This window comes from Cyanistes caeruleus, unplaced genomic scaffold (assembly GCF_971803275.1).
Source record: "Cyanistes caeruleus unplaced genomic scaffold, bCyaCae1.hap1.1 HAP1_SCAFFOLD_69, whole genome shotgun sequence".
Classification (NCBI taxonomy): Eukaryota; Metazoa; Chordata; class Aves; order Passeriformes; family Paridae; genus Cyanistes; species Cyanistes caeruleus.
This window is the reverse complement of record NW_028255886.1, coordinates 2,603,640-2,612,562: the sequence shown is the minus strand read 5'-3', so window position 1 is coordinate 2,612,562 and position 8,923 is coordinate 2,603,640.

The following is an 8,923-nucleotide window of genomic DNA, read 5'->3' as shown; positions in this document are numbered from 1 at the left end:
GTTAGGGTTTTGAGAAGAGTTAGGGAATTTGGTAGGGTTTCTCTGGAATTTTATGGATTTTTTTGGAATTTTGTGGAATATTTTGGAATTTGGTGAGATTTTGAAGAGACTTGAAGAATTTTGAGAAATTTTCTTAGGTTATGTGGTAATTTACAAATGTTTTGTGGGATGTTTGTGGAATTTGGTAGGGTTTTGAGAAGATTTTGTGAATTTGGTGGGATGTTTGTGAAATTTTGTGGGATTATTTTGGAATGTTGTGGAATTTTCTAGAATTTGGTGAGATTTTGAGGAGACGAAGAATTTTGAGGAGATTTTCTTTTATTGTGTGGAAATTTGTAAAGATTTTGTTAGATGTTTCTGGAATTTGGTAGGGTTTTGAGAAGATTTAGGGAATTTTGTGGGATTTCTGTGGGATTTTACGTGATTTGGAGGAGACGTGAAGAATTTTTAGGGATTGTTCTTAGATTGTGTGGAAAGTTGTAAAGGTTTAGTGGGATGTTTCTGAAATTTGTTAGGGTTTTGAGAAGAGTTAGGGAATTTGGTAGGGTTTCTCTGGAATTTTATGGATTTTTTTGGAATTTTGTGGAATATTTTGGAATTTGGTGAGATTTTGAAGAGACTTGAAGAATTTTGAGAAGATTTTCTTAGATTGCGTGTAAATTTGTAAAGGTTTTGTGGGATGTTTCTGGAATTTGATAGGGTTTTGAGAAGATTTTTTGAATTTTGTGGGATGTTTGTGGAATTTTGTGGGATTTTTTTCTGGAATTTTGTAGAATTTTCTACGATTTTGAAGGACTTTGAGGAGACATAAAGAACTTTGAGGGATTTTTCTTAGATTGTGTGGAAATTTGTAAAGCTTTTGTGGGATGTTTCTTGTATTTTGAGGGATTTTGATGTGTCTTGAAGAATTTTGTGGGATTTTTCTTGAATTTTGTGGGATGTTTGTGGAATTTTGTTTAAATTGGAAGAGATTTTGTTAGGATGTTTCTGGAATTTGGTAGGGTTTTGAGAAGATTTTTCTGGAATTTTGTGGGATGTTTCTGGAATTTTGTGGAAATTGGAAGAGATTTTGTGGGATGTTTCTGGAATTTGGTAGTGTTTTCGTAAGATTTTGGGAGGTTTTTTTTATTTTTCTGGTACTTTGTGAGATATGGATGAATCCTGAAGAATTTTGAGGGATTTTCCTTAGATTGTGAGGAAATTTGTAAAGGGTTTGTGGGATGTTTCTTGTATTTTGAAAGATTTTGAAGTGACTTGGAGAATTTTGAGAAAATTTTTTTGATTGTGTGGAAATTGGAAGAGATTTTGTGGAATCTTTCCGTAATTTGGTAGGGTTTTGAGAAGATTTAGGGACTTTTGTGGGATGTTTTTGGAATTATGTGGGATTTTTCTTGAATTTTGTGGGATTTTGAGGAGACTTCAAGAATTCTGAGGGATTCTTTTTTAGATTGTGTGGAAATTTGTAAATTTTTTGTGGGATGTTTCTGTAATTTGGTAGGGTTTTGAGAAGATTTTGGGAATTTTGTGGGATGTTTGTGGAATTTGGTGGGTTTTTTCTGGATCTTTGTGGGATATGGATGAAACTTGAAGAATTTTGAGGAGATCTTCTTTGATTGTGTGGAAATTTGCCATGGTTTTTGTGGTATGTTTCTGTAATTTGGTAGGGTTTTGAGAAGATTTAGGGAATCTGGTAGGGTTTCTGTTGAATTTTATGGATTTTTTTTTAATGTTGTGGAATTTTCTGGAATTTGGTGACATTTTGAAAACACTTGAAGAATTTTGAGAAGATTTTCTTAGATTGTGTGGAAATTTGTGGAGATTTTGTGGGATGTTTCTGGAATTTGGTAGGGTTTTGAGAAAATTTTGGGAATTTTGTGGGATGTTTGTGGAATTTTGTGGAATTTCTGTGGAGTTTTGTGGGATGATTCTGGAATTTTGTGGAATTTTCTAGAATTTTGTGGGATTTTGAAGAGTCTTGAAGAATTCCGAGGAGATTTTCTAAGATTTTGTGGAAAGTTTTAAAGCTTTTGTGGGATGTTTCCGGAATTTTGAGGGATTTTGAGGAGACTTGAAGAATTTTGATGGGATTTTTCTAAAATTGTGTGGAAATTTGTAAAGATTTTGTGGGATGTTTCTGGAATTTGGTAGGGTTTTGAGAAGACTTTTCTGGAATTTTGTGGGATGTCTGTGGAATTTTTTGGAAATTTGTGGAAATTTTGTGGTAAGTTTCTGGAATTTGGTAGGGTTTTGTGAAGATTCAGGGAATTTTGTGGGATGTTTGTGGAACTTAGTGGGATTTTTTTTGAGTGTTGTAGAATTTTCTAGAATTTTGTGGGATTTTGAGGAGACTTGATAAATTTTGTGGAGATTTTCTTAGATTGTGTGGAAATTTGTGAAGATTTTTGGGATGTTTCTGGAATTTGATAGGGTTTTGCAAAGATTTTAATGGAATTTTGTAGGTTTTTTCCAGAATTTTGTGGAAATTTGTGGAGATTTTGTGGGATGTTTCTGTAATTTGGTAGGGTTTTGAGAAGATTTTGGGAATTTTGTGAGATATTTGTCGAATTTTGTGGGATTTTTCTGGATCTGTGTGGGATATGGATGAAACTTGAAGAATTTTGAGGAGATTTTCTTAGATTTCGTGTAAAATTTTAAACATTTTGTAGGATGTATCTGGAATTTGGTAGGGTTTTGAGAAGGTTTAGAGAATTTGGTAGGGTTTTTCTTGAATTTTATGGATTTTTCTGGAATTTTGTTGAATTTCCTAGAATTTTTTTGGATTTTGAGGGGATTGAAGAATTTTGAGGAGATTTTCTTAAATTGTGTGGTAATTTTTTAAGATTTTGTGGGATGTCTCTGGAATTTGGTAGGGTTTTGTGATGATTTAGGGAATTTTGTGGGAGATTTGTGGAATTTCGTGGGATTTTTCTGGACCTTTCTGGGATATGGATGACACTTGGAAAATTTTGAGGGATTTTTCTTAGATTGTGTGGTAATTTGTAAAGAATTTGTGGAATATTTCTGGAATTTGGTAGGGTTTTGAGAAGATTTTAATGGAATTTGGTATGGTTTTTCTTGAATTTTATGGAGTTTTTTGGAATGTTGTGGAATTTTCTGGAATTTGGTGACATTTTGAAGAGACTTGAAGAATTTTGAGAAGATTTTCTGAGATTGTGTTGTAATTTGTGGAGATTTTGTGGAATATTTCTGGAATTTGGTAGGGTTTTGAGAAGATTTTGTGAATTTTGTGGGCTGTTTGTGGAATTTTGTGGGCTGTTTGTGGAATTTTGTGGGATTTTTATGAGACTTGAAGAATTTTGAGAAGATAATTCTTCAGTTGTGTGCAAGTTGGAGATTTTGTGGGGTGTTTCTGGAATCTGGTAGGGTTTTGAGAAGATTTTTAAGGAATTTCTTAGGATGTTTCCAAAATTTTTTGGAAATCTGTAAAGATTTTGTGGATGTTTCTGGAATTTGGTAGGGTTTTGAGTGGATTTAAGGAATTTTGTAGCATGTTTATAGAATTTTGTGGGCTGTTTGTGGAATTTTGTGTGATTTTTGTGGAATTTTGAGGGATTTTTACAAGACTTGAAGAATTTTAAAAGATTTTTTTATCGATTGTGTTCAAAGTGGAGGAGATTTTGTGGGATGTTTCTGGAATTTGGTAGGGTTTGGGGAATATTTTTCTGGAATTCTGTGGGATGTGTCCAGAATTTTGTAGGGTTTTGAGAAGTGTTAATGAATGTAGTAGGGTTTTTCTTGAATTTTATGGGGTTTTCTTGTAATGTTGTGGAATTTCTTGGAATTTTGAGGGATTTTTACGAGACTTGAAGGAGTTTGAGAAGATTTTTCTTCGATTGTGTTCAAGTTGGAGGAGATTTTGTGGGATTTTTCTTGGATTTGGTAGGGTTTTGAGAATAGTTAGTGAATTTGGTAGTGTTTTTCTGGAATTTTATCGATTTTTTTTGAATGTTGTGTAATTTTCTGGAATTTGGTGAGAACTTGAGGAGACGAATTTTGGGGAGATTCTCTTAGATTGTGAGGAAATTCGTAAAGATTTTTTGGGATGTTTCTGGAATTTGGTATTGTTTTGAAAAGATTTTTCTGGGATTTTGTGGGATGTTTGTGGAATTTTGAGGGATTTTCAGGGGACATCATAATTTTTTGAAAGTTTTCTTATATTTTGTGGAAACAGGGGGAGATTTTTTGGGATGTTTCTGGAATTTGGTAGAGTTTTGAGTAGATTTAGGGAATTTTGTGAGATTTTTTCTTGAATTTTGTGATATGTTTCTGGAAGTATCAGGATTTTGAGGAGGTTTGGGTAATTTTGTGGATTTTTTCTGGAATTTTGCAGGATTTTGAGAACGTTTGGGTGAATTTTTATGAAGATTTTGATGAAAAAGACAGTTGGAAAAAAACGGGTAAAAGTGATTAAATTTTGCTAAACAAAGCTGAAAAGCAAAACCATCCAAAGGAACCTGAACTCTGTGCTAAATCTGCATGGTTTGGCCTAGCATCAGCCAAATGGGGTTAAAATCATCCCAAGGTGTCCAAAGTGCAACCAAAAGGGCATAGAAATGCCCAAACTGGTGTAAAACCCACTCCCAATGGCCTAAAATCACCCTTGAATCTCCCAAATGGGTGCAAGATCCACCCTGAAAGTCGCTGGTTTTGCCTCAAATCATCCAAAGGGCTCCAGCATCACCCAAACTGGCCTGAAATGCCCAAAAGGGACCTAAAATCACCCAAAAAGGGCTCGGTTTGACCAGCACCGGGACTGGGAGCGAGACTGAGATTGAGACTGAGACCGAGACTGAGACCTAGAGCGGGCCTGAGACTGGGACTGAATCCAGCACCGGCACCGAGACTGGCACGGCTCCAGGACCGAGACTGAGACCGGGACCGGGATCAGCACTGGCATCACTCCTGGAGCAGCACTGGGATCAGCACCGGGATCAGCACCGGGATCACTCCAAAACCAGCACTGGGATCAGCACTGGGATCGCTCCAGGACCAGCACTGGGATCAGCACCAGGACAGCTCCTGGAGCAGCACTGGGATCAGCACCGGGATCGCTCCAGGACCAGCACTGACACTGGGACAGGAACTGCTCCAAGACCAAGACCGAGACCAGGACTGAAACCAGCACTGGCACCAGCACTGAGACTGGCACCGCTCCGGGACCGAGACCGGGACTGAGAGTGAGATCGAGACAAAGACTGGGACTGGGAGCGCTCTGGGACCGACACTGGGACCACCACAGCTCCGGGACAGAGATCGACACCGGGACCGGAATCAGCTCTGGGATCGCTCCGGGACCACCGCGTTCACTCCGGGCAGTTTTGGCCGTGCCCCCAGGTGAGACTGGGAAGGGCTGGGAGGCACTGGGAGAGAAATGGGAGGGAACTGGGAGGGAACTGGGAGAGAGCCTTCAGCGGGGCGGGACCACCTCGGTTTGCATCGTTCCAGTGCAGCCATCCCGGTCCGTGTATTCCCGGTCCATGTGATCCCAATCTCTGGTGCTGATCCATATGGTCCCGGTCTGTGCAATCCCAGTCTGTGCAATCCCAGTCTGTGCAATCCCAGTCTGTGTGATCCCAGTCTTTGCGATCCCAGCCCATGGATCCCAGTCTGTGTGGTCCTGCATGGCACACACTCCAAGAGTCTGGAATTGCAGTTGCCAGCAAGGAAAAGATGTTCCTGCCCTTGAAGGCAAAGCTCTTGAGAAGGGGCCGAGAGCCAAGTGCAGCAAGATCTTACAGTGACATTTCCCTGCCAGCCCCCAGAACTTCACCCATGCTTGTTGTAGCTCCTGGATTGGGAATTAAATCAGGGCAGGGTCTCTGGTGGGAGCTGCCCTGGGTGCAGGGAGACGCTGATGTTAGCATTCAGGAACACACATAATCACAGATTGATTATATGCCGGTGCTTTATTGAAGCGTGCGGGATCTAGGGGTATCAGCAACCCAAATCTAGCTCCATCATCTTTGTCCAAAGTGCACATATTTCTACAATTTCAGCTGGAGCAGTAATCACTGTAACAACCTTATCAATATTGCTTCATTAATATTGCTTGATTAGCTTTATCAATATTTTTTCATGACAGTTAGCACATCCTTGTACAAACATGTACAAATCTGATCTCTGGGTGGGTATCTTGGAATCCCCAAGTACCAGTTCCCTTTACCGTAAACATTTCAGCTTGCTAGACCATCTCCAATACCAGACGTTCTTGCAGCCTACTTCTTCTGACTTGGACTCCTGGAAAGGTTTGTGCAATCTCCTCTCAGGCCCTGAGGTTCAAGGGCTCAGCTCCAAATGCACCACGGGGCTCATTAGGATCAAGCAAATCCTAACAAACCATGGCTGTGCCTTGATTTCCCTCTGGTCTGGTGCAGTTCTTAGGAAAGTTTCCTACAATAGTTATGGAGAAATAGTTCAAAGAGCTTCTAGGAAGTATGTGTTCCTATTTTAAAGGGTGTCTTTTATTCCTGTTCTCTTTAGAGCAGATGTGATTGCAGCATTCAGTGATCGATATTGATCCAGGGTCTCTCCTAAGGAGGTCTGGCCAGGTCAGAGAAGCTGTGCCTTGAGGTCTGACCCAGTGTGGACAACCTTGTTCCACATTCCCCAGCCCCATCCTGTCTCTCCTCCCTCACCTGGGACCTGCTTTGCTCAGAGAACTGGCTGCACTCAGGCAAAGAGGGGTTTTTCTTCTTTTCTTGTAGCAATCTAAAACTTCTGAGTTTCCCCATGGAAATCAGATACCCTCCTCAAGTGTGTGCCAAGCCAAGGTGCCACCAAGGAGGTTCCCCTTCTCCAAGGCAGAACCACACAAGGAATGTTTCAGACACACAGGGAGTTCTACAAGAAACACAAACCTAGAGTTGGCTGAAGGCAGAATTAGAGCAGCTGCAGAGGGACAGACAAGCTTTGAACTCCTTGCAGCTGAAAGCACCAAGTGGGTTGTTGGGAGGTGTGTGAGTGAGGCAAGAGTGAGGGAAGGGAAATGCAGAGAGCCCTGGGAGTGTTTCTGTGCAGACAGGCTGTGGGAAAGGGCACTGCAGAGCTGCCCTGGGCCAGCTGTGAGAGTGGATTATCATCCCAACCTGCACTGGGCCATTGCAAGGGGCTGTTGCCATGGACACTGCACTGACCCCACTGTTGGGTTTGGGTGCCACAGCTGGCCTCATCAGATTTGAAAACTTGAATCAAATTATTCCTAGAGGTTTGGCTTGTTTAGGTCTTCTGAATGCTCGTGAGCCCTGGGGCACTGAATTCCTGACTTGAAGAGCTGAAGGCTGAACAAGCCTCTGGAGCAGTAAAACTCAGCACCAGCAGCCTCCAAGTTTCTGAGGAAGTCAGCAGCCCCCACTGAGGCCATCCCTGCCCAGAGACTGTGGGGGAATGGGCAGACAAGGAGAGCATCTCTGGGGCTGGGGAAGCAGAACTCAGAGGCACCAGCAGCTCCAGGTGGGAAATGGAGCGTGGAATGGGGCTGTGAAAGCCCTGCCTGGGCTGTGCCAATCAGGACAGACAAACCCTGACCCCCATCCCCCAAACAACTCTCTCAAGGACACATTTAGAAGGAATTACAATTGTTTGTGTCCTCTGAGTTGGATGCACTGGAGAAATACCTACAAGAAATTTTTTAGAGCTCAAAAGAACAAAATATACTTTACTGGCAACTTTAGAAACTCAGAGAGACTTTGTCAAAAGGTTTAATATGACATTCAACCAACAAAAAATATTTCTCAAAGCAATAACTTGGCTCATTCAACTTTAAAAACTCTACGTTTTTAAGTTTCTCAAAATTTGCAAGAGGATAGAAATAGAAGAAGAAGACACTGAAAGACAGAAAGACAACAAAACCTTAGAGAAGCACACAGAGCTACCAACTCCTGGATTCCAGCAGCGTTCAGATTGAAATTCCAAGAGGAGGTAGGGTCAAGACTTGTTCTTGCCTTGTGGTCAGCCTTAAATTCCCCTTGGTCTTCCTGAGCCCTTTCCCCAGGTGGGATTTCCCATCATTTGGTCACTCAGGAGCTGGGCTGGGTGCTCCAGAGGTGGGTGTGGAGCATTGCCTTTGGTGTGGCAGGGACTGGCAGAAACTGCTGGGCTGGGAGAGAGGCTCTGAGGGGATTTGGGCTACAGGGCAGTGCAGTGCTGGGGTTACAGGGCAGGACAAGGCTGGACCTGCCCCTTCCTTCCCCACAGACAAGATGTTTCCAGCCAACAACCTCCTCCAGTCTCTCACAACAGGCAACGTTGGAGGTGGAATCCCAGTTCTGGCCATGGATACCTGGCTGAGAAGGTCAGTTCTTTTTCATTGGAGGGAAGCACAGAGCCCCAGGGTTTGGAAGGCAAGTGAGACATGGACATCAGGAGGCCAAGGCCAGCCAGACTTGCCAATAATGGCAGACTTCATCTGGGAGCAGAATTTTCCTGGCAATATTCCTATGGGAAAACTGCTGAATATCAGGAAATTTGGAGATGCAATCCCAATTCTGGTTTTTGGTGCCTAGAGAAGGACAGTTCTTTTTCATAGCAAGGAAAGCATGGAGCCCCAGTGTTCTAGTAGCAGATGAGAAGTGATCCTCAAGAGGCCCAGGTCAGCCACACAAGTCAGGCCAAGCCAGACCTGTTCTGTGTTCCCTTGGTTCTATTGGGCCCTGCAGTGTCACAATGGTCTCTGTGGTTCCACAGGTCCCAAAATGTCACAATGGGCCCTTGGTCCCATGGAGCCCCCCAGGGTCACTGTGGTTCCCTTGGATCCATGAGGCCCCATGGTATCACAATGGATCCTTGGTTCCATGGAGCCCCACAGTGTCAGAATGTTCTGCTTGGTTCCATTGGGCCCTGTAGTGTCACAATGGTCCCTTGGTTCCATGGGGCCCTGTGCTGGTGCATTCCCCCCTGCCCTTCT